General features: G+C 43.8%; 1 long non-coding RNA gene across 1 annotated transcript; it reads right to left on the bottom strand.

The window, feature by feature from the left end:
* Positions 1–4,174: 4,174 nt before the first annotated feature.
* On the bottom strand, positions 4,175–17,683 carry LOC119179932 (uncharacterized). The gene is made up of 4 exons (XR_005110910.2): positions 17,554–17,683; positions 9,968–10,087; positions 6,455–6,566; positions 4,175–4,312 (listed from the first exon to the last, which is right to left on the bottom strand). It is a non-coding gene; the product is annotated as an uncharacterized LOC119179932 (long non-coding RNA).
* Between the last annotated feature and the right edge of the window lie 8,417 nt (positions 17,684–26,100).

Here is a 26,100-nt window from a genome sequence, read left to right as displayed (position 1 = left end):
CACGACTGATAACGAAGCAGAACGGACGAACGAAGACCTAACCGAAACGTGGGAGGCGGAGCTCGCCCTAGAGGACCTGGAAGATCAACAACAACTCGTCGCCAGGGCCAAGAGGGCAGTAGAAGCCAGAGGGTTCCTGGACTAAGGAGCCCTCCTACCTCAGGGTGACACCGGGCATTGCTCGGGGCACTGTTTCAAAATAAACGTTTACTCCTCTCTCTCTCACAACACAGGTTCCCTAAGCACCTTTCTTGCAAAACACTACTGGCTCTTTTCATTCATGACCTTCATACGAATCTTGACTGCAACAAACAAACAGACGCTATCTTTCTCGACAATGAGAAGGCTTTGACAAAGTTTCCTACTCACACTTATTCATAAGCTTTCTATCTTAAACTTAAATTTTGACCTACTAAAAGGGCTTGAAGAATTCGTCATCAACCGCGCCCAGTAAGTAAGCGTTAACGATCAATCCTCCGTCCTTCATCCAGTCTTTTCAGGTATTTCCGAAGGACCTGTCCTCGGCCTGCTTTCTTTTATTTTGTATCAGCGACTTGTCCTCTCATGTAACTTGTAAAATAGGGATGTTCGCAGAAGACTGCGTGATTTATTGTGCCATTAATAATACTACTGATGCAGATAACTTGCAACAGAATCTTAACCATGTGCAGTCTTGGTGTTACCAGTGGCTAATGACTCTAAGTCCGAAAAAATGTGAACATATGTCATTCACCCGTAGTCCTAACCCCATACCTCCTTCCTACACAATAGCAGAGAGCCTTATTGAAATGGTTAAATCATTCAAGTACTTAGTCGTTTTAATTTCTTTTGATTGTTTAACTGAGGCACACACATCAACCACTTATCATCCACTAATTGTTCACTCGGCTTTTTGTGGCGCCATTCCCATTATGGCCCGCAGACCATTAGACTGCTAGCGTATACAGATCACTGCTCAGGCCAAAAGTGGAATACGCTTCCCTAGTCTGGAACCCACATCAAAAATACCTCGTCGACGCACTTGAATCTTTCCAAAATCGTGCAGCAAAGTATATTCATTCATCCTCCTCGTATGACGTAAGCATATGCGCCCTAATAGAAAAACCTGAATCGTAATCACTCGCGCATCGTCTTACGTTAGGCAGCCTCGGTCTTTTTCGTGATTTTTTTTTATTTTACAGTTTGCTAAAAGCACGCTGTACATCATCCCACCTGCAAAGATATCGCCATGCACTGGTCAACCACTACAAGTTTTAAAACCAGGTTCACGCGCAACTTACCTTCTCTGCCACATTTTTCTGTCGCGCAACTTACCTTCTCTGCCTCATTTTTCTGTCGAGCAGCGCCAGATTGGAATTCCCTTCAGCAACATGTTGTGTCTACAAATAACCATCACATGTTCAATTGATTGATTGATATGTGGGGTTTAAAGTCCCAAAACCACCACATGATTATGAGAGACGCCGTAGTGGAGGACTCCGGAAGTTTCGGCCACCTGGGGTTCTTTAACGCGCACCCGAATCTGAGCACATGGGCCTACAACATTTCCGCCTCCATCGGAAATGCAGCCGCTGAAGCCAGGATTCGATCCCGCGACCTGCGGGTCTGCAGCCGAGTACCTTAGCCTTTAGACCACCGCGGCGGGTCACCACGTGTTCAAGGCCACTGTTTCCTCTATTTTGCCAAATCAGCTATCGTGGTTTGTGCGACCTGGTCACCTACCACTTGTTTTTGTTTCTAGTATGATTATTTTTCTAGTATTGTATTCATTGTATCATAACCCCCCCCCTTCTGTCACGCCCCTATAAATGGGACCTTTAAGGAAAAATTGGCCACATCTGCATGTTACACTGCAAATGTCGTCCAAAGACGATAGTCTAGCGTCTAGAGAGAGTGCACAAAAGGTTAATTTGATGTTCTGCGCAAGAAAATCGGCGAACGATATTCTGGAGGCGCTGCGTTAGAGTGCCTCGAGCGTGCAGTGGAGGCGAACGAGCGCATCAAGTCACGTCACACGTTAGACATGAGCGCTATCTGGCAGTTATCCTGCAAAACGGAGCGCGCGGCATGTCCGCCCGTCTCTGAGGTGATGAGGTGTAGAACGCAAGGCGACGGCCAGGTACCAACACAGTGTCATCTTAGCAAAGCGCCGGAAACACTTGTCATTTCGTGCAAGCGTTGCATGGTCAGCGCAGTGTGATAAACGCTACGGTCCTTAGAATTACTTATGTATGCCTTTTTTTATTAAGAGATACACATACATATTATTGACGTGTTGTTACGGTATCTCAGATATGCGCAATAATTCCTTTTTAATTGACCATCGCCCAAGTATGAACGCTGAACCTTGAGCTATGTGGTGGGCGCTGTGGATGGGGTTGGCCGTTTGGAGTATCTTTTGACCACTTTGGTGCCGTTTATGGTACGCTTAACGGCGGACAAACAGTGTAGAGCTCGACCAAATTTTTTTTTCGTCGTAGGTTACCAAGAAAGACTATCGTCTTTAAAAAATCACAAAATATTCACGGAGTGAATATTTCGTGAGGATGAGTGGCGTGAAGCGTCCGTCAGCCTGTTCGTGCTTCCGTCCGTCCGTTCGCGACCATGCCGGCGTCAGTCCATGCGTCCGTCCATGAGTCCGTCCATCCGTCTGTTTGTCCGTCCGCACGTCCGCGCGTCCATCTATTGAACACTCCAAATACCGCCATCTCCCATCTTGCAAGCCCTGTGGAACATACCCGCTCTAGAGCAGGTATGTGCCATAAGTGGCTGCGTAAATACTTACATACATACATACATACATACATACATACATACATACATACATACATACATACATACATACATACATACATACATACATACATACATACATACATACATACATACATACATACATACATACATACATACATACATACATACATACATACATACATACATACATACATACATACATACATACATACATACATACATACATACATACATACATACATACATACATACATACATACATACATACATACATACATACGGAGGAGCGACAGACCCACACCATAAGGAGCTTCGCCCCTAATAAACTGAACTGAACATACAAGCCATTCACTGTGGACAAGGAATCGGCTTGGGGAGCCAGTATTTCTATTTCTTTTTTTGCTTTTTCGTACATTGTCAGTCTCTGCATGTACACTTTCTGAAATATGTATGAGTACCTGCCACTTCATAGATGCCGCAACTGCCTGAGAAGTTACAGTGTTTTTCTTTTATTGAAACATGCACATAAATACCGCAATAACGGTACAAAGGAAATTCTTAAAAATTGAAGATGCTTTCCATATAAATTATGAAGGCTCATTTTGATAGTATATTTTTTTAGTTCTTTGGAGTCCGTCTCTGGAGATAATAAGTGAACACTATGAGTGATATGTTATTTCATTCAAGATACAAATAAGAATCAGACACCGTAAGAAAGCTGTGACAGAGAACTCATGACTCTGTAGGAGCGCCAAAGATCTAACAGCACACGCTAATGAAAATATAGTGCTAAGATTTGGGTGCACGTTAAAGAACCCCAGGTGGTCGAAATTTCCGGAGCCCTCCTCTAAGGCGTCTCTCATAATCATATGGTAGTTTTGGGACGTTAAACCCCTCATATCAATCAATTAATGAAAATATACAGTTCAGGAGCATATCGCTATAAACACAAAGTACTCGTAAACTTGCTTGAAGGAGAGCCATCCAAAATCATGATAATTGTTTTCTTTCAGTTTGCTTTTTGGAGATTGCATGTGACATTTATTTGCTCCGCCGATCTTCAAGTGATGATTTCAGAGAGCTTCCCTTAGAATCATTGAATGTAAAAAGAGTCGCCCGCTGTCTCGTCAACATTAGTCATTTGACGATCTCTTTATTCTGCCTGGACTCCTACACAATAACTTGTCCTTTATTTCTTCAAATTACCGCTATAGTTTCGCTTGTGCGTAAAGTGCCGCTTCAGTGATAAACTGTCTACTCGTTCTACATACTGAGTGCTCACTTCTTGTAGTATGGGGGAAAGTTACGTATCCGGGCTGTCAAAATCGTTCTATTTATAACTTCCCAATAAATGGTTTATTTTTGCATATTTTTAGTGACTTATGATGCATATTTGTAGAACGTAGTAACAGTCGAGCTCAAAACAAGCAGTTTATTGTTCGTAAGGTCGATTCATGGAATCCTCGGGCATCTTGAACAACAGTCCGGGAACAATAATAAAGGTACCCCAGCAGCACCGGGGGGATGCTGATGTGCTCCAGGCCCTGACGGACACCTGCATGTCAGTAAATAGATTTTTTTTCACGGGTAGATTATTGCGTGGTGAGAAAGAAAAATCCTGCACTGAAGACTCAGAGATGAGCCTTTTAGCGAAAGCGTTCTTTCATAAAGTCAGCAGCGCCTGAACGCCCTTTTACCCTTGTTCACTTTGATATCATGTCGATAAGGTTACTGTTGTAGAAGCAACAGAAGCCTTTTGTGATGCTTTTCACAACACTTACAGGCACAAGGTCAGTCATGCACTTAATATTTAGTAGAGTTTCGTTGGACATGGGTATGCTTAGATCGTGGACGTCGCTGGCTGTGGCACACTTAACGACTTCAAAGCACTGCTTCAAATTGTTTACGATAAATTCATGCATGAGGAGGTGGCTCATTTAACTGCGAAAAGAGCCTGAAAAACAAAACAAGTGTTTAAGTGTAGCGTCGAAGTGCGACGTGTGTAATTGGGCGACGACATTTGATGTTCGTTTCGTTCATTCGAGAGCAGGTGAAGTATGCATTTTTGTAGCTTTCACACTAACCTCTTGTGAGCTCAAAGCAAGAGTTGACCTTTGTGGTGATTTTGCTTCTGCCACCTCCACCACCACTGCTGACTGCCTGAGTCAAGTTCTTGAATCTGTGGCGCGCACCCACGCTGTGGGATTAGCCATCTATCCCGCAAGCTTGTCATTCTTTTATGTATTATGTTGATATATGCTACGTTTATTGCTTACAAAATCACCCAAGGAGCAACCTTTCCAAAATTTTGCACCAAACGTGCTTTTCGATTCCGTTCGTCAACTGTGTATGAAACATACTACTCTATATTATTGGCATTTCGCCATATTATTGTCATCACTATCATGGAAGGGTATGCACCACAGAAGTTTGGTAATTTTAATGACTTATCACTGGTCCACCAAAATAGAAGAAGGCAAACCGCTAGCCCGACACACGGTTACGCGCAGCAGAAATTTCTGCAAGCTTTCAGAAATCTATTATCATCATACACGGGTGTTGGCCACAGACATTGCATAAGTCCCGCTACACACTTCAGCTAAAAAGCAAGAGGGCAACACAACAAATAGCTGTGAAGTGACGTCGGTGAACAGAAGACACCCAGTACGTATAACGATAGAATACATATGAACGGGAAATACAATGGCTTCTGCGAGAAAATTTCTGAGCGATGAAAGGAAGAAATGACGGAAGGAAGAAAGTAGAGAGGAAGGGAAGGAGGGAAGGAAGGAAGAGAGGGAGGAAAGGAAAGAAGCAAAGAAGGAAGGAAGGAAAGAAGGAAGGAAGGAAGGAAGGAAGGAAGGAAGGAAGGAAGGAAGGAAGGAAGGAAGGAAGGAAGGAAGGAAGGAAGGAAGGAAGAAAGTAGAGAGGAAGGAAGGAAGGAAGGAAGGAAGGAAGGAAGGAAGGAAGGAAGGAAGGAAGGAAGGAAGGAAGGAAGGAAGGAAGGAAGGAAGGAAGGAAGGAAGGAAGGAAGCAAAAAAAGGAAAACTTTATTCGCAATGATTTCAGGAAAGCATCGCAGCGGTTTAGAAACGACCCATATCGCCTACCCAAGGCCTACGAACCGTTCATAAGCAAGCAGATTAATGTTCAGGTCGTCCAGTTTTGTTTCTTAAAGTTTTGCGTGGCTCATAACGCGAGCTTCTCCAACTTATTTACCAACTATGCTATGGCAATGCTTCATAAAGGAACAAAGAAGATTATTAAATAATAATAAAATAACGCGCTAATAGCGCAGACAATTGTCAATGTATTTGAAAAATGAGCCTTGCCTTCATAAATAAATGTCAAGGGTTTTCATTGAAATGAAAATAGCAGGATTTTTATTTGACATCACAAAGATGACTGTGTAAGTCATTGTTCTATTTACATGACAGTGAAAAGGATATCACAACTATCTGTTTTTACGTCAGTGTGTGTCTGTTCGGCCATTGCACATGTATCACTATTTGCACTGATGTTCATGTGCCTTGAGCAGTAGTTCTGTTAGGAAAAGAAGTCCAAGTTTTCACTTTATAAAACGAGTTGGAAAAGTCTTCTCCTGCGTGCATATCTTTGTCCCTGGTTTTTTTTTTTTGCGCTTTTTAAGGATGCTCTTGTGCAGTCACGCATTTCTAAAAAAAAGCGAACTGCTTACCCAGTGATTGACAGCGTCTGTCCAGTGACTGAACAAGTTATGAAAGCGCATGGGTTAGCGGATGACACGTGAGATCCAGCTGGATATAGTCTTCCTTCGTACCAACACGCACCTATGAACGTTAAACTTTCCATTACTGTCATTCTTAAAAAATATATAGCCAAAAGACAGCACAGGCGCTTAAATACAGCCACTACAAAAACCATGTGTAGGGTTTTCGTCATCGCTAAGCTAACCCCTCCGTTTGCCTTAAAAGCAATTGGCAAAAGCAAAGTTAATGTAAAACAAACAAGACATATATTCAATGGAAAAAAGCAATGTAACCACAAGCTTTGCAAGTTTACTGAACCATCGTCTAAGCCACTCCTCAAAACGCTCAATTCGATGCTCACGCTCACTTTAATTGCTGCCGAAATCAACTCACAGAGCAAAGTGTCAGTATCACCAGTGCGCATTTTTCTATATTACCAAATTATCTTGACAGCATTTTGTCCCAGCTCCTGCACGTAAATATCTCCAGTACTTAGAAAGAGAGTGCGATAGAAATTAAGTAAAAAGTGAAGCAAACATACAAAATTACGTTAATTAGTAGAGATATCCAAAACTGCTTGGGAAGTGCTGATGAAAATGAAAAACCTAAAACAAAACGCATGATCAATAAGTGGTAATGGCAACAATATAGAATTTCTAAATACTAAAGCCTTTTTGAAGCAGGCCCCGACATTTAAAAACGAAATCGCCAGGATTTTTTTTTTGTAATCACGGAACTAGTGGTGCGATAAGTTAAAATTGAAATAATGGTCATGCCGAAACTAGCCATGGTGGTCTAGAAGTTAAGGCACTCTGCTGCTGACTCGCAGGTCGTGGAGTTGAATCCCAGTCGAGGCAGCTGCATTTTCGATGGAAGTAAACTTGCCTGGGGCCCGTGTTGTTATGTTTAAGTGCGTGTTAAGAGATGGAAATTTCCGGAACCCTCCACTACGACGTCTCTCATAAAACATATGGTGGTTTTGGGACCATAAACCCCAACAATACAGAATACAACATGGTTATGCCCCAAGCAGCTATGCTTACGTAGCCAGCCAGCCCAGGTGGCGGAAGGAAAACATAAGCCGCAGTGACTAAAGGGGTACCGGACGCCAGCATCGTCACTGGTAACTTTTGGACAAACGTGACGTTGTACTCATGGGCCTGCATTCTTGTTACTCGAAAATACCTGATTCTGCATAAAGGACTTTCTTAAAAAAATACGTATCAGCATGCCGTTCTTTGGTACGGCTGCATGTGCATTGGTGACAAAGAATATGTTATCTTTCACACCATCTCACAGTAGAAAAAGCGTACTTGCTTTATCAACTGCTGCGATATAAAGAGGTAAGTTGGGATTTGAAGAATAACTATTATTTGTTCAAGAACGTTTTAAAAGCTAATCGCGTCGAAACACTGTGGAATCAATTGATATCAACACCAAAGGAAAACGACAAAAATGTTGCATCGGTATCCATGAAAATATGCCATGTACCAATTAACCCCCTTGCGCCTACCCAGCACCTCCACCACTCTGTTACGTGCTCAATAGGCATTTGTGGTTGATTGGACGACGAGCCGTACAGGACTAGGTTTGTTTGTTTGCTTGCTTGTTCTGTTTTTTGTTTGTTTGTTTGTTTGTTTGTTTGTTTGTTTGTTTGTTTGTTTGTTTGTTTGTTTGTTTGTTTGTTTGTTTGTTTGTTTGTTTGTTTGTTTGTTTGTTTGTTTGTTTGTTTGTTTGTAGTCCAGAGTGCATGGCTCATACCCACTCTGTGGAATTGGCCAAGAGAACACGTAGTCTCATATGGATGATAACTGCACTATTGCTTACAAAAAAAATGAAAAAAAGTTGTAGAATGAAGACAGCATATTTAAAAAAACACAAAGAACCAGCAGGATGCAAGAGGGATCTTTTCGTTCATGTCCCTTCGCTTCTTCCTCCTTTTTCTAGTGCAGCACACACGCCACGTAACAATATAGTTGAAATTAAACATAGACAGAAGTATGTATGGCTGGGAAGACAAACTACGAAATACTTTCAGGTTATCGTTAACGAAATCCACGTCCAACAAAAAAATTGCAATAAGAAGCTCCGTAATCAACATGCCGACTTGTGTAAGGAAGCCGCTGATGGTCTCACCAGCTTCGTTAGCCTACGGGGGTGCCCCGTTTCGCAAGCGACTAAATTGGTTGCGCGGGAAGATTCGCCCTCGCCGGCCATGCCAGGCTCACGACGCCAATGGCCGCGGCTCTCGCAGATTCAACGTCAGCAAGCGGAACAGCGCAAACACTTCCGCGGTGTACACAACACCGGTGGAGGTGCGTTCCCCCCAACACGTGCATTTTCCTTCAAAAGTGGGAAAGCACCGGAGGCATTGTTTCTCCAAAATCAGTTGTGCGAAGTGTCCCTCTCAACGTCACAGCATCCTTCTTTCGAAGGGGAACGTGCACAAATACTGTGAGACCTTTGTTAGATTGAGAGAAAAGGAGACCACGGCAAATTAATGCTTTTTTTGGTGCTGTTCTCTGGATCAAAATGCTCAGTCAACTAGCCAGGAAGTTCAAATTATCAGATTCAGTTTCTTCCTCATTGCCTGTCCACTCTGGCAGACTTTGTCAAAAAAAGTAAAAGAACACTACTGCTTTTGGTTTTGTTCAGGTAGCGGCATGGCAGAATTGTACTGCGAAGCGCCACTCAGCCAACAATCCTACTTAGCGCGTTGATGTCGCAGTGTCTTGTATGGTCGCATTATCTTGTAGGTCAAAATACACGATACTTTATGTAATCTCTCAGAAATGCAGATGCGAATGGACGCCTGCCTAGACTCATCTCGATTAATAAACAAGATCCCCAGACAGTGCCTAAGATATTATCTTTAAAAATGTGTCTTCGCTGTTGCGAAGTACGCCACGTGGCACAGGAAAGACCATTTCGGCTTTTTATGCTATTGAGTATCCTATGTGGTTCGGTATTCGGTGAATGGCAATAGCAGCACGTGGCGTCAGTGCAGCGAATACATTTATAATATTGCAATAATCACTGCAGTCCCGAATAAAGACTGCGAGTTTTTTTCGTAACCCTCTGTCAGCGTGCGCTTCTTGGGGGTCAGAGATTAACAGTGAGTAAACGTGCTAAACTTTATTAGTTTCCTTGGGAGAGGAAATGTGATTGTTTAAAAAAGGTATAGGATATAAATTCTGGAAAAGCGTATACTGCCGCGCCGTTTGACCACATAATAATGTTCTTAGTTGACGTCACGCTGACGTACATTTGAACGTAAATGTGACATCAATTACATATCATTGTGAAAATGAGCTCCCTGAATAAAAAAATGATAAGCGGAATTGTAGTTTTTGTTACAAGATAAATAGTATGACGCATAACTGCGCTTAATTGCACTAGGCCTCGTGAAATATAACTCTGTATAGGTTAGAAATATCAGCACACTTTTGTAGAAGCAGCTTGTGTTCTAGAAAATTACTTACCAGGCACACTCCTAACTGGGCACCGGACATAACAGACAACTATCAATGATTGCGATATTAGTGCCAGAACCACTGTTAGCTTCTTCATTATTATTTTGATGATATGGAGGGTCTTCAAAGCTGAAAAAAATCTTGTGTCAGTAGCTTTTTCGTTGGCTAGGCTAAATTATCAAAAGTGATTTTAGAAAAAAAAATGTAGTACATCGAGGTAGCGCATGACAAGTTTATAGTTCGCCACGGGGTTGTAGAGTTTACGGTGTTCACCTGCTAACCCGCATGTCATGAATTGGATCCTGGCAGCCACGGTCACAGTTAGATGGAGGCGATATGCTGGAGCCCCGCGTGTCCAGCAATATCATTGCGCGGTAGAAAGCACCAGACAGATGAATATTTCAGAGTTCCCTACTATGGCGTACCTCTCAATCACATAGTGGCTTAGGCAAGTAAAAGCTCAGATATTATCATGTCAAGTTCTTTGTTTTCGGCCATTTCACTTTCAGATAATAAAATGTTGGAGATTTCTAGCAAGCTACTGAGCACATTGCGGAAATACGTCACGGTACCTTTGCGTATTTGCGTATACGCGTACAATATTCGCGCATGCGCACTCGTCAGCTGGTTCCGTAATGCCGCTTTCCCGTAACGTGTTTCTGTAGCTTGTTAAGAACCTCCATTACACTTAAAACAGATATCCACTCACGTTTGTCCCCGCTTCAGTGTGCCAAGAAAAGAACTGTCAAAAGCTTTAGATAGAATAGACAATCGCCAATTGTCGGAAGAAAGGGTATTAGGACACTGGCCGAGAGACCGTCCTCTGCACGCAAGGCTGAGAGCGTTGTTGCGCTTTCTGAGGGCAAGTGGTCTGAGAGACAGACTGTAAACAGCGTCGGGGATCGTCTGATGACCTTCTCTCTCTTTTTTTTACAACGTCTCTTTTCTCTCATCCTTTATCCCCCTTACCCCCTTCCCCAGTACAGGGTAGCCAGCTGGTCTGAGAACTGGCTAGCCTCCCTGTCCTTCCTCATTTATTCCTCCTCCTCCTCCTCTACTCACGTTAAAGACGCAGTAGTATGGTTACTTAGAAAGCAGGAAAAATGTGACGTGGTTAATTCAGTTAACGATATCGTTATTGTGCTGAGTGTTTAGCGCAAGTACGTGCGTTTAGCTTGGTTCGGGAAAACTTTATTCTTGAAAGTCCGAAGGCGTGTGCCCTAACACACGGCGGGCCGCTCCCACGACGGGACAGTAAGGCAGAGGTCTACCGCTGCATCATGGGCCCTCTGGACAGCCATAAGTTGTGATTTTATGTCCGGCCTTCGCATAGTGGAATCCCATTTGCTGGACATTGCTGTACCGGTGCCGCGTACCGAAAGAAATTCTCATGGCATGTGGGTTAAGGTGACTAAACCGCCTCATTTTGTACACGAGTTTATTCAATACGCGTCATGATAAAACTTGAGGGGCAAAGGCAGGATTAGAGTACGTTTTCGTTTGACTTAATCTCAATGTAAGTGCCTGCGCTCTCTTTAACTACTTAACTTCCTATGTGGAGGTTGAAAGTTTCTCCTATTTATTAGGCGCCAAAAGAAAATTACCGCAATGAAGTCAAAAAAATTAAAAAGTGACGCACCAGAGTACTTCCCTAATCTCAAACCGTACCGGTGCTCCTGTGGAGTAATTATCGCTTTTCTTACTACACTGTATCGCTTTTCTTTCAGGACTTATGTCACTCCACTTGAAATATGCCAGGCAAGACAGTGTAGAGGCCGTATTCAAGTGAATTTGCAATTATATATGAATTTCATTATGTCAGGAAAGTGTGACAGCTTCAAATCATCGCTAGTTTTGGGGTCAAAATGAGTGTTTTCTATCACTTGTTTTCGTCCGTAGCAGTATCCATCCTAGTGAAACCGCTGATCTGGAAAAAATTTTTTGAATCCGGTCAGCGCGACTTGGCCAAAAATTGTTGAAGTAGTAAGGCTGGCGCCATTCCTTTATCCCTTTATGTCGTACTTCTGTTTTTCAAGTCTTCTGTTCATTTACGCTCAGCTGTGGACGGGCTATCTTGCGGGAACATTGCGACTACTTTGGCAATGATGTGCCCGTTCTCCATCTGCTCTCGCTGTCACTCATGTCAGGTGGCCTCTCCATTGGGAAAGCAAGAACTATTCACCATTCCGAAAGTGCAAACTCCTCAACACAGACATCGATGTAATCTTTCATACTCTACTGAACCTCACCCACGCCCCACTGAGTGCGTTTTTAGGAGGTTGACTATTGATTCAAGCTGTGACACCTTCCGCCCTAGCCTCTTGCAGCACGGCGCAGCCCTCCCTTATGCTAGAAAGCTTCACACTCGCCACATTGCTAAACGACGATATTAGCTCTGCGCCAATACACGGGCAAGCCTTGACTAAGAACTTGGCTGTTAAAATAAGCCTCCGAAGCAAAGTAGTTGGCTGCATAGCAGTAGCTTACTGAAGGGCACGATGTGGGTGGCCTTTACGGCAGAGGACTAAGAAGAATTGAATGAAGTAGCCTCTTGCGTGACTGCTGCCACTTCTCGCAGCAGATGTACAGCAGATGTGTACGTATCCATTAAAAAGATGCTCTAAAAGCCCCACAGGAAAGGTCGCCATGGGAGCAGTAGAGCAGTAGGCGAGAGCTCTTTATCATGGTGTTGCATGTCGGACGCAGTGATGTATGTTGTTTGGCGTGGAGGATGTCGACTAGTGGATTCGCGGGCAAGCTGGCACATAAGTTACTCGGGTTGACCACGTCGTCCACGTACTATAGTGCCTTCAAGCAGCAGCCAGAAGAAGGCCAGCGTCAAGGGATAGCGTTGATTCACCGTAGCAAAGTACGAAGAAAGGCAGAAAACCAGGCAGTAGCATGGCGAGAACGGCTGTAAAATATTATAGTGGTGGACAAAAACGTCTGGGTGGTCGAACTTCGATGTCCAGCATTAGGCCCGTAGCCATGATTTTTTAAGGGGGGGGGGGGGGGAGTGGAACTTTGTGAAGATCTTGAAAAACGCCTATTTTTTATTATTTTTCCTCATTCAAACATCCCACATCATAATTTCGGGGGGTATCGGGTGGCTAGGGACCCCTTCTTACGGGCCTGAATCAGTGAGGCTACGTTAGCTGAAGTGCTGTGTCAGACAATTTGTTCGATAGCAGGCGTTCTACCACAGAGCCATGAGATTTGTAATAGTTGCATTTGAAACATAAAGCACTATATGAATGTCATGCGGTGGGAGCCTTTTAGCGCATCATATGTTGCATGGCAAAAGCGTACAATGGCACCGGGCGTCAAAAGGTGTCAATTGAGTAACGAGTGGGCGCTTCAAAGGCGAACCAATCGCAAGGCGCTCACACCTGTTAATCTTCAGCTGCAGCAGCAGCAGCAGCAGCAGCAGCAGCAGCAGAAACCACCATCAACGTCCACAGCCACGTAGGTTCGCGCGTTGCCCTATGGATGTATGAGTCGCTCACTGATTCGCGAAAGTAATTATTATGGCGTGGCGGACACTTGACCAGTGTGCTTGCAAGAGGCATTCAATGACACTTCGAAACGGACGGCCAGTTACGCGCACAGTCGTCCGTTTCCTAACGGTGGGATCGGGGCATCCACTGAGAACTGAAGCGGGCTATAGCGGTACAGAACAAGATGTGCACCAGTCCCGATTGCGCTACCATGATCTGCTCCTGAAAGTGACGTTCAAGCGCACTTCAACATTTGTGTACCCTCTTTGTAGTAAAGTTGTAGTAAAGAGACCACGACTGGCAGCAGAAAATAAATAATGGAGTGGGGAATGGGAAGAGAGGAAAGAAAGATGGCCAGCGCTGCGCGTACATGGCAGTACAATTGCAGAATGAGGTATACAGAGATTCCCTGACATGCATCACTTTACCGCTGAATCAATCCAAGTTTATCGTAGTTTGCATTTGATAGGTGCATTATTAGCACCGTTTTATCTACCACTGCTGGTTTCGTTTCTCACCTCTACTTTCATCGTGCAAAAATCAAGATGGTGTATTCTCTAGCCATAGACGACAACTCTAACACGAGGGGGGAGACGTTGTTGTCGAAGGAACGAAGGCAGCATAGCCTACGGAGACTCTACCACGTTGCCGAAAACGTAGCCGCGCTAAAGAGACCTTTGGGTAACCTCGAGCACACTCTACATACACTGAAAAAAAATTAAGACCTGTTCCACCCCTGTGCAATCTGAGTAAACTGAACAGGTGGATGGATGGATGTTATGAGCGTCCCCTTTACAACAGGGCGGTGACTTAGTGTCACCAGGGTTACAAAAAAATGAAAACTTTGTTTTTGTGTTGGCCTAATGCATTATCTACTTTGGATAAGTCGATCTTAATATAGCAAAGAAAAAGTTAAGTTTATGTTCCATCTCTCTGCCTCTTCAGGCAAAATGACTTCATTTTCCCGCTATTTCTGTCCTCTATCTCTACATTTGTGCCACTAATGCTCTAACCGTCTCTTACTTGCTTCTGTCGCGAACGTGTTCAGCTTTCCATGTTTGTCCCTAAAATCCAAAGTCTCATGTAGGCTTCTACTCACATGTATACCTGGGCAATTGTCCCCGCATTCAATCAGAACATGTTCCACTGTTTTCTTAGCTTCCCCACAGCATGAACGGACAAACAAGCGCCACCATCTGGCAAGACAGAGTGAGTTGCCTTTATATTTCTTCGCTTTCTGATATGTCCCTTTTTTATGCTCCTTTATATTTTGCTACAGTATTCTTTTTTTTACCTCGTATTTTTTATTATTGCCCATTCTACGGATTTCGGGTGGGTTAGCGACAGTGGACGCATAGCTGGCGGTGCCTCTCGTCACAAGCCCATAGAGGCACGTGTACTTAGATTCAATGTCACGCTAACGAAACCCTGGAACTCTAAATTTCTACAGACTTCTACTTCGGCATACCTCATATTCATATCGGGGTTGTAGGACGTAATGCGAAAGAAAACAATAATATTAATAACAAAATAATAATAAAAGTATTATTATTATTATTATTATTATTATTATTATTATTATTATTATTATTATTATTATTATTATATTATTATTAATATTATTATTATTATTATTATTATTATTATTATTATTATTATTATTATTATTATTATTATTATTATTATTATTATTATTATTATTATTATTATTATTATTATTATTATTATTATTATTATTATTATTATTATTATTATTATTATTATTATTATTATTATTATTATTATTATTATTATTATTATTATAGGGCCCTAGTCTGCTCACAGAAGTGGACTAGAACTTGCATAACGAAGTCGTTGAGCCTCGACGACCACTAACGGCTCTTCATGGAGCCCAGGATGTGGCGGTGAGGGCATCAGGCTAGGCTTCCCCGTTCTCGCAAGGGAACGGGGAAAGTCTATCAGGGCTGGTCTATCAGGGAACGGGCTTGCGGCGTTCCTCTGATAGACCAGCGTTTCTCGGGACCCAACTGAAGTTCGTTGTTTGTCGCCTGTTCTCATTGCCCTCTTCATACATTGCCCTCTTCATATTCTCTCACTTCCCTTTCCCAATCACCAGTAGGCTTACTGTATATGGTTACGATGCGGTTTATCTACTTCTTTTATTCTGTTTCACCCGCACACCACTCCTCCTCACGCCACTTCTTTTTAAAGCCGCTTGTAAAGGGACGAGGAGAAAGGGAAGAAATTAAAGGCAGAGAAGAAAAGGAAAAAAGTAAGTGAAGAAATTAAAAGTAGGGAAAATTGGAAGGAGGGAGGAAGGAAATGAAAGGCAGGGAGGTCAACCGAGCGCATATCCAGTTTGCTGCCCGGCACTGGAGCGAGGCATTATGTGATTAATAAAAAAAGGAGAGATAAGGGAGTACCGTCAGGGTACGTATGCTCATATCTATAGCACGCTTATGCACGGTCACCTAATCCACACGATATTTAAAAAAAACCCAAAAATCTCGTTTTAAAGATAATAATATTACAGTGCCCTAGTCGGCTGACAAAAGAAGACTAGAACTTGCATCACGAAGTCGATGGGCTTCGTCAATAACTAACGGCTACAACTAACTCTATGTCCCTTGCTGGTCTGCAGCGCCTAGAGACAAGATCTGCGGTGGTTCTCTTCGGGAAAAAAAATCTACCATCTAGTTTGTTCAGCGTTTTGCGTGGTACGTTGCGGTCGATCGCAAAATAATCACAAGAACACAATCAATGTTCTATTATTTCGACACTATCGCACGAGCTCTATCTGGTGTATGCGGCTGTGTAGAAGCTGTTGGAACACACACGCACACGTATGCTGCTTAATGTGCTGTGTTTATCTCTCTTCCCTTTCTCCTCTCTATCTTTCAGCTTCACCATCCTCCTCCCATGCGCAGGGTAGCAAACCGGCTGCCTATAGACTGGTTAAACTCCCTGCCGTTCTTTTCCTCCTATTTTTTTTCTTTGGAAGACACCCGATTTCTGTAGCGCATAACCATCGAGTTTTGTACGCACATCAACAACCTTCCTTCCAGCTGAAACATCTCCACTGTTAAAAGAACCCGTGACTGTTGGAATGCGTTGCTCATTTCATACGCACAAACCCATATCAATGGGTTTGGCATATTTTAAACATGGATGTCTGTCGCGATAATTTTTCGGCATGTATGTGCCTGCATCGCGAACGTGACAATGAGCATGTCCCGGCGCTGCAGCAATATACATAGGACCCGCCGGTCAAGTAACTCGAATACCGCAGCCGAAGGACCTGAAAATCTGCGAAAAAGTCTCGTGTTTCCCCAGCTTGAAACCTGCATTTCTCCGTATCAAGCCTGTTCATGGCTATCCATACTCCAGCTAAATATCAAGACTCATGGTCATGTCGGCTTTCCTTATGGGCGTACCACGTGTGCGCTCATGCAAGTTTTCCTCGATCACTGAGACTTTGATCTCCGATGCTCCATATCTATAGCTTTCATGCTGGTCTTCTCGCGTATCAACCTGCTCTGAGGCACAAAATTCGAGTGGCCAAGTGATTGCGCTGAAATCATTTGTGAAGGAAGCTCGAATACTTTGCACGATTTTTTTTCGTTTCAATGTGCTGATAGAACGGCAGCTGTAGGGCACCGCTGTTCTGTGAGCCCGAATTCCTCCACATCTTAGCACCTAATTAATCGTCTGAGATCATTGAGCTACAGTAACTTTTGTATCTTGAGTGCATCAGGCCACCAATTTGCTGTTTACCTGTTCAGCCAGGCCTCAGTTAAAAGGCAAAATTTAAATACTTCTTAATTTTACTATGCTTATATGTGGCACGTAAGGATTTTTTATCCACGTTGCGATTCACGACCACCAAATCATTCCCTGATTGAAAACTCATAAGTGCGCAGGTGCGTATTGGCCATTCTTGTTCTTTGTCTGCAAAAATAGCCTAAATATAAATGTAATTTGGTGAATAGTTTTATTATACTTTCTTGCGATAATAATAGTTCTCATCTGCAAAAAAAGTGCGTTATACAGAAAAAAAAATTACATGCATTTTCGCGCTACAACTCAGAAAAAACTCACCTTGTTCGCAAAAACTGGGAAATAACACCAATTTTTTTGTGCTACAGTATGCCCATATGCTGACCTAACCTACAACATTAGAGAAAGATCTGCAGTTAGTACGCTGGAATTTTCCGCAAGCCCATTTGTCTGTATCGAAGAGACAACAATAACTATTCATGAATTAATTCATAATTTTTATTGCTTTGTATGGCACTTCTACATTGTTACGAATGTGTGAGTTCATCTATATTATACAACGCGTTGAAAATTGATCACTGAAAACTATTTCGTGCGCGCCAGCACTGTGCTTCGAAGAAACTACGTCTGTAGATGATGATAAAGTGAATGCTTCCAACGTTTACGAATGTCACACCTTCAAATTTCCACCAAATAAAACCATTATTGTTTCGTTAAGAAGAGGACATTAATTAAGTCAATACACCAAATGCACTAAGTAGTGAAATTAGATAATAGGCAGTATTTTAGTAAAAAATGTGTCACTTTCCCTCCCCTTTAAAAATATCAAGCAACTCAATGGCGACACGAGCACAACTACACTCTACAATAGACACATTAAGGACTTCAAGGCACTTTCACATGGGTTATGAAAGGTTGAATCTTGTCTGCCTTCAAATTCCTAGAAATGAAGCGCGTGTTACGATCGCTGCAGACGTCGCTTCATTTCACAGTTCATAGCATGGAACGTATATGATAATAGGTGGTATCAGTTGCATTGAAGGACGTCAACTGGGTTCGCACTATAGAGTGTTTAACACCCCGCCCTATTTTAACGAAGTACTCACGTAACCCCCTGCTACCTCTGATCCCGATATATTTGTGGTGTGGTGAAGGCCTCCCTAGCGCTATGTCACGAACAACGCGAGAAAACAGCAGTCATCACTCCTACTCCCTAGCTTAGTTCAACCTGCTTAAGAACGTAGTCGAAAAACTATTTGCGAGTCGTGTTAACTATTACATACTGAGATCAAAGAATGTGAATGATGCCTTTCACAAGCCACCATATTCTTGCATCTCATTTACAGATTATATTGGCTTTCAAAAGGCCGGATTCGCACTATTTAATCTCAGTGCTTAACTCACACCTACTAGGTCGCCTGAGTTGACGGCCACATTTTCGGTGAAGCTGAAAATGCTAGACGGCCGTACACTTAGAAATAAAAGCACATTCTAGAACCACAGGAGCTCGAAATTTCCGAAGCCACCCCCGCCCCCCTAAACAGCGTCTCTCATAATCTTATCCTGGTTTCGAAGCGTTGCGCCTCCGCAATTATTACCATTCTGTGAAGTGAATCTGGCGAAGCTGCTAGTGGCCTCGTCATGGCCTGTTAGTATTAGAACGTAATGCTTGTAAAATATTACAGTTGAGTCCTTATGCCCATCGTTTTTCCTACTATTGATACAGAAAAGGAGCATTCATCACCATGCTGGCACGCGCTATTTTCGTTATCCTCCGCTTCACTTCCTGAACACGTGCAACGAGAACACGCTTTTTCGACGCGCGATTTTTTTCCGGAGTAGAAGGCAAACCCTGGATAGCCGAGAGAACGCGTACAAGGAGGTAAAATAAAAATCATATAAAGATAAAAAGATAGAAAAGAAAAAATCGGCAGAGGACACGTACAGTGCGAATCGATAATATGCGAAGCACGAATGAGTAAGGTTGATATGTCACTTTAAAATGAGCAATACGTTACGATGTGGAGGTAAATGATGCTGTACGTGTCATTACTATTGTGTTTGAATGCGTCATTTATTTTCGGAAGCTATTCACACCACGTCATACCACATTTAGTGTACGTGGAGCTAGCAAAACGACCGCGAGCATGCTATGAGCGCGCTATGTTGTCATGATCTTGCATGACAAGCCTCTCAGGATTATCATGTTTGCACCAGTCATATATGTCGTCGTCCAACGACGTGCCGTAACACCAAATTTAGTAGCTGCACGTGCATCACGAAGGGCCCAATATATTCCAATGTAGCGTTGACGGATGCGCACGCTGGGCACAGCGACGCAACGTTAGCAAAACCCGAGCGCTCAATAGTCTGACGCCAGGCGCCACCAGCCTCCGTCGGCGTGGCCCGACGGACACCGGTGCGAAATGCCACATGCTGCATTTCGCGCCGATGCGTTACCTACGCGACACTGCGTCTTTTTGTGAAGGAGGGACGCCGGACGTGCTGAAACGTGCATGCGTCAAACCAACGCAGCGCGGCGCGCGCCTGCGAGTATATGGCAGGACTGGCGCCTGGCGTAGCAACGCCGGCGTGACGCGACGATATGAACGCCGGCGAGCACGCGCACTGCATCACGGTGAAATCTCTTGGCGCCTTGACTGTGACATGTAGTTATGTTGCTAAATGACACGGATTTTATTATTATCATGTATGTACCTCACTTACCTTCATCACACATTGGCGTCACGTAATACCAAATTTGCATATGTGAAGCTAAAACAGCCGCGAGCACATCATCAGTGTGGCATGTAGTCATGTTGTTACCATGTTCGGATGTGTCTTTTACCTATGTCGTCTGTTTGCGGCACGTAATACCGAGTTTGGTACATGTGAAGCTAGCGAAACGGCCGCGAGCGTATCATGAGCGTAGCCATTAGTCATGTTGTTACATGACACCCATCGCATGATTATTATGTTTGCAACAATCACATACTTTTGTCATTCATTCACGTACCGTAATACCAAATTTGGTATATCTGACTCTAGCGAAATGGCCGCGAGGGCATCATGAGTGTGGCATGAAGTCATCTTGTTACATGACACGCATCTCAGGTTTATCATCTTTGTACCAGTATCATACTTTCGTCATTCCTTCACGTCCCGTGATACCAAATTTGGTGTAAGAGAAGCCAGCGAAACGGCCGCTAGCGCATAATGAGCGTGGCATGTAGTCATGTTACACGACACGCACGTCGTGATTTTCATGTTAGGGTCTGTCTCTTGTGTTCGCCATGCAATGATGCCATACCATACCAGTTTTAATATGTCACGTGAACAAAACTACCGCAAGAGGTGCAAGACCCTGAAATGTGAATCATGACATTCTCGACATACATGTCATGGTATCATGCTATGACTAGTGAAATATGTTGTTCATGCAGTTATGTTATGACATGCCAAGTTTGGTATCGACAGCATTATCCAAACGACCAGGAGAGCTAAGAGTCGTAGGCGGCTACATAGATAGATAGATAGATAGATAGATAGATAGATAGATAGATAGATAGATAGATAGATAGATAGATAGATAGATAGATAGATAGATAGATAGATAGATAGATAGATAGATAGATAGATAGATAGATAGATAGATAGATAGATAGATAGATAGATAGATAGATAGATAGATAGATAGATAGATAGATAGATAGATAGATAGATAGATAGATAGATAGATAGATAGATAGATAGATAGATAGATAGATAGATAGATAGATAGATAGATAGATAGATAGATAGATAGATAGATAGATAGATAGATAGATAGATAGATAGATAGATAGATAGATAGATAGATAGATAGATAGATAGATAGATAGATAGATAGATAGATAGATAGATAGATAGATAGATAGATAGATAGATAGATAGATAGATACGCTCAAAGTCGCCGACGCTAAGAAATGCTTCGCAGTTAAAATTCGGCAGATCCCACGTACCTGGCAATCGACGTTATGCGAAGCGTGTGGAGGGAAGGTGACCGTGTTGCAAATTTTTTATTGAGTGACACGTAATGAAATGACGCTAAATATATGTATAATTGTTGCACGCACAGACTTATGTTGAAGAGTCACAGATGTTATTATAACCAGTTGCTTGCACTTGCGCAACGATGCTAACTGGAACATGCGTATTATCAACACCACAACACCGCGCTGATGCTCGCGAAGATGTTGACCTTGGACACTGCTACATAAAACAACTCCAGCGCATGGCAACTAACCACAATTAACGTTAACCCGATGTGACGATTGTATCAAAGGAGTAAATATGATTGATTACTTTGTGGGGTTTAATGTCCCAAAACTACGATGTGAAAGGAATATGAAATGTTTATAAAAATGGGTAGGCAGCACTGCAACCACTTTTGACACTTCACGAAGTTAGCGTCTATTTCAAAAAGCAGTGCTGAGGCCTGGCATGGCTCCGTGGCAAAATGCTTTATTGCCACGCAGAATGCTTGCTTTTGATTCGAGCCATGGCCCTGACATTTATTCATTGCATTCGTCGGGTCGACGCTACCGATGTCAAAGATTTCTAAACACTCGCGCGTTAAAATTGCCCTTGTGTGTTCTAGCCGTTCCTAGGGATACTAAGCGTCGATCACCTGTGGCACATACTCGCAAACCAGCGGCACATACCTGTCCGTGGGTGTGTGCCACTGTCTGGCGGGAAGTGTTTGACGACGTACGTGGCGTCATTTTGACATTATGCACGTCTTGACCAGCGCGTCATATATTCCTCAAACGATCTTACCCTCTCATGCAAATTTTTGTTCACGCCAAGTTGATGCGGTGGCACCAGAGCACACACACGTAAGCGGCTAGATAGATAGATAGATAGATATGCTCAAAGTCGCGGAAGTTCGCTAAGAAATGCTTCGCATTCAAATGACCGAGAAAGAGGCAGTTGCTGCAATAGTCGTCGAGAGCCGCTCGCTGTCCTTTGTCTTTTTGGCCCAAATATTTGTTGCGGAACGCCGGTGTTGTAAAAGTAGCACCTCTAGACAAATGGTGCTGCGAGACGTCCAACAAAATTTTTAATGACGAAAATCGAACAGAGAAAACATACACAATAATGAGATAAGCATTTTCGCATCCATCGAAAACGCAGCAGCCGCAGCCGGGATTTGATCCCGGAACCTGCGGTTCAGCAGCCGAGTACCTTTGCCACTATAGAGAACAGCAGTGGGACCGTACAGGCGTTCGTACAATCCGTGCCTTTTCCTTGTTGAAGTTGGTAGTGCAGGTCGCAGGCTCAGTGGCAAGGCTGGGAAGGCATGAACGATGCCGTAGCCAATGGTGACAGTTATCGTTTTTCGTGGCGAAGAAATTTTCGTTTCACCTAGCCATGGACAGCTTTTGATGTGATAAGCAGAGTTAAGTAATGAATACAGTGACTGGCGTACCCCCCCCCCCCCAAAAAAAAAAAACTTTCATTATTCCAGCCAAACCGGCGCTCATGCATGTCACTCTTTACTTTCCTTACTTTACTTCAGGGCTTATGTGATTGCTCTTGAAACTTTTCAAAATTTACTAGGGAAGAATTATGAGATTCGATATACAAGTGAATTGGTAGAATAAATACTGAACCGGCACGCAGGGGACCCGGTTTCGAATTCTATTGTGTCATTGGTGTTTTTTTATTTACAGAGTTTGTGTTTTATTTATAGTGATAGTGGTTACGAACACCGGCGGTGTTGGCGGCGGACAACTGTGGCACCGCGCGTTAATCGTGTGCTGATCTCGTAAAGCGTTCGCTGTAAAAGATGCAGCAACCTGATGTAAGCACCAGCGGAAGAGCAATCAGCCGTTTACGAAAAAATAACAACTTCATCACGCCTTCACTTGGCTAGGGAAATATCGAGTCCTACCAGGCCTAATATTTATCGAAGTGAAGCACCCATTGTGATCATTGCATACGCACTTTTATTTCTTCACTTATAGAGTGACTAATGTCCGAAAGCAACTGGTATCGGTTGCGAAGGAGAGCATTGCCGTCTCCGCCCACGACACGAGTTATAATCCTTGAGTGCGTTCGTGCTGATCGATTGCATCAAGTCTTATTTTAGCATATTACGTGTTTCACCGCCGGTTTCCTTTAAGCGCGATGGAGTCGTGATAGTGGTTCGCTTAGCGCTGTGTTGTGCACAGCCCGATAAGACAGGAGTAAGGACGCGTTCTTCACGCTGAACATTCCGGCCACCTAAAGGAGGCAGAGTCCAATTTGGCGGCGGCGAGATCCGCCGAAAGGGCCCTTTTTGTGCTCATCGCTCTCGGACTGATTTTTTCGGCAACTGCCGCAAAATTGGTCGCCGTGGACCAGTAGGATCGCTGTTCGAGCAATTTTGAAAAATCGTGCCCAAGCCCGACTTGCATGCCATGTCGCAGTGCACGTAACTTAATGCTCTAAGCAACAGCAGTTCAACTCACTTTGTGCCTTCTTCACGCCCCTATTTCGTGGAAGTGATGACCGAGCTTCTCATTGGCATGACCGAGCTTGTCGCGGTCTTGCGGAGCAAGACGAACCCACTAATGCCGCTGGCGTCGGCGGTTTTCTCTGCTCTTCATGCATTACAAGAGAGTGACATGCCAACAAAGTACGCAATACCGCTTCTTCTTCTTGCCTGCGTCATCAAAGACTAGACCACCGGATAGCCTAGTGGCGTTTGCGAAGCGTGACAACAACCGGGTCACAGCGCATCCATCCCGCGTTCGCCCCATCGTGGATGGCATATGCGTCGGCGCTGGGCGCGTCCGGCGCGAACGACGCTGCGTTTAAGTTACGTAACTGTAAAGTTACGTAACTGTAAAAGGCGGATTCTTCAACGTGAACTAGGGTAATAGAGAGTTTTAATACTGCGGAATGGTGCTACGTACGCATCACGCTAGCGCCTTGCGTTACGTGGCGTCGTTTGCCACTAATCGGCTTTTAGTACGCCGTAGTACCCGCGTACGTAACGAGCGAGAAGCGTGTTGCGCCATCTAATAGATCAGAATAGAAGCACGTGTTGTTGACAGCCAATGTGAGCCAATCCAAGTGTTATAGCCAGATCATGGTCATATTTTAAGCCACAGAGCCGGTCGGTGTTTGCCTTCGATGCCGCCATTTTGCAAAACGAAGTCTCGCGCTTTCGCGAACTTGTTCGAGAGCGGCACGATCACTTCATACGTACGCACGCACGCATCTCATGCGTGCGTACGTAGCGGCTGCGTACGTAACGCGATACGTGCACGTTGCGGTCTGCGCATGCGCACTACGCAGAACGTGGCGTTTTCACGTACGCAACGCCACCACGTACGCAGAGTACGCTGTACTGAAACTCTCTAACGCCTCCTGCTTCTCAGTTGAGTTCAAGCAGCTGCTCACCAGCGGATAGTCGAAAAACTTTGGAAGCTGTGCGAAGTATTAAGAGGTAATTCAATCGTATAATACTTCTATCATAGTGTGTCGCGTACGGTTCCGCCGTATTTTTGATCGAGGGGAAATTGCTGGAGGCCTGCGTACCCGAAATAACGTGCACGTTCAAGTCACTCAGGTCGTGCAACTTTCTAGTTTTCCTTTGCTACGTCATTCATAGTGGCAGCTTCATTGAACGCGTTACATCCCTACAGTTAATATTGTTCTACTATGTATGTTCAAAGAATCTGCTGTTGCCGTCGGGACAGCCCACCGAATTCAGTAAATTAAAAAAATACAAACAGAATATCCACGGAGTGAATGATGATCAATGGGGCGAAGCCCCCGTCAGTCCCTCCGCGCTTCTGTCCGTTCGTTCGTGCGACCGTCCGTGTGACCGTCCATCCGTGCATCCATCGACGTGTACTACCGTCGGCCCGTGCATCCGCCCGAGCATCCGTGCATCTGTCTGTCAGGCCGTCGATTCGTCCATCCGCACATCTGTCCATTCATGCGCCTGCTTGTCTGTATGTCCATCCGTCCGTCCATCCATCAAGTGAACACTCCAAGTACCGCCATATTTCATTTTTTCATCATATACTTATCGTATAGAAGTACCGCCATTCAGCGGACAATCCAAGAACTAAACACCTACCACCACCACCACCACTACTACTACTACTACTACTACTACTACTACTACTACTACTACTACTACTACTACTACTGCTGCTGCTACTACTACTACGGAAGCGAGGCTAAGGCTTCTTGTGACCCAGTCTGATGGGGCGAATTCTATAGAGAGTGAAAATGACATCGAATTGTTTGTCTTGGTAGCTGTGGGTTCACAGAAACTCTGATTGTCAGCTTTCTTGAAAGTGCTTGGTTGGCCAGAGCATCCGCTCTTTCATTGCCGCTGATGCCAACATTTGAAGGTATGTACTTACAAGTTCTGTTGATTTTTTTTTTGGTAGCGTCTTTCAGTGATGCCAGCAACTTGCGGCATAACTTGTTTGTGGGAGTCCCTCGAAAAAGTTGTTGCATTGCCGATTAACAATCCTATGCACGATGTCTGTAAAATGTGAGTAATCCTAGTGCAAATACGCATGCTGCCGTAGCAGGCTTTGTCATCTTTCTATTTAAATTCTCCGATAATGTAATGAAGCACCCCTGCTGCCACCCTTCTCGGTCCATACGCCTCCTGTTGTTAACGCGTCATTTTCGACGTGGCTCTTCATGCTTTGCGGAGTCATCGACTTTGTTATTGAGGAAACACTTAAATGACAATTGAAAGTAAATGAGGGTTTGCATTTACAGGTGTTGCGAATTTTCAATACAGCTAGAGCGAACACGTTATACCGTTGTAACTTACATAAGCCTAAATGTTATTTTGGTGGTGTACCCTAT

Source organism: Rhipicephalus microplus, chromosome 7 (assembly GCF_043290135.1).
Source record: "Rhipicephalus microplus isolate Deutch F79 chromosome 7, USDA_Rmic, whole genome shotgun sequence".
NCBI lineage: Eukaryota > Metazoa > Arthropoda > Arachnida > Ixodida > Ixodidae > Rhipicephalus > Rhipicephalus microplus.
This window is presented reverse-complemented; position numbering and strand designations above follow the sequence as displayed.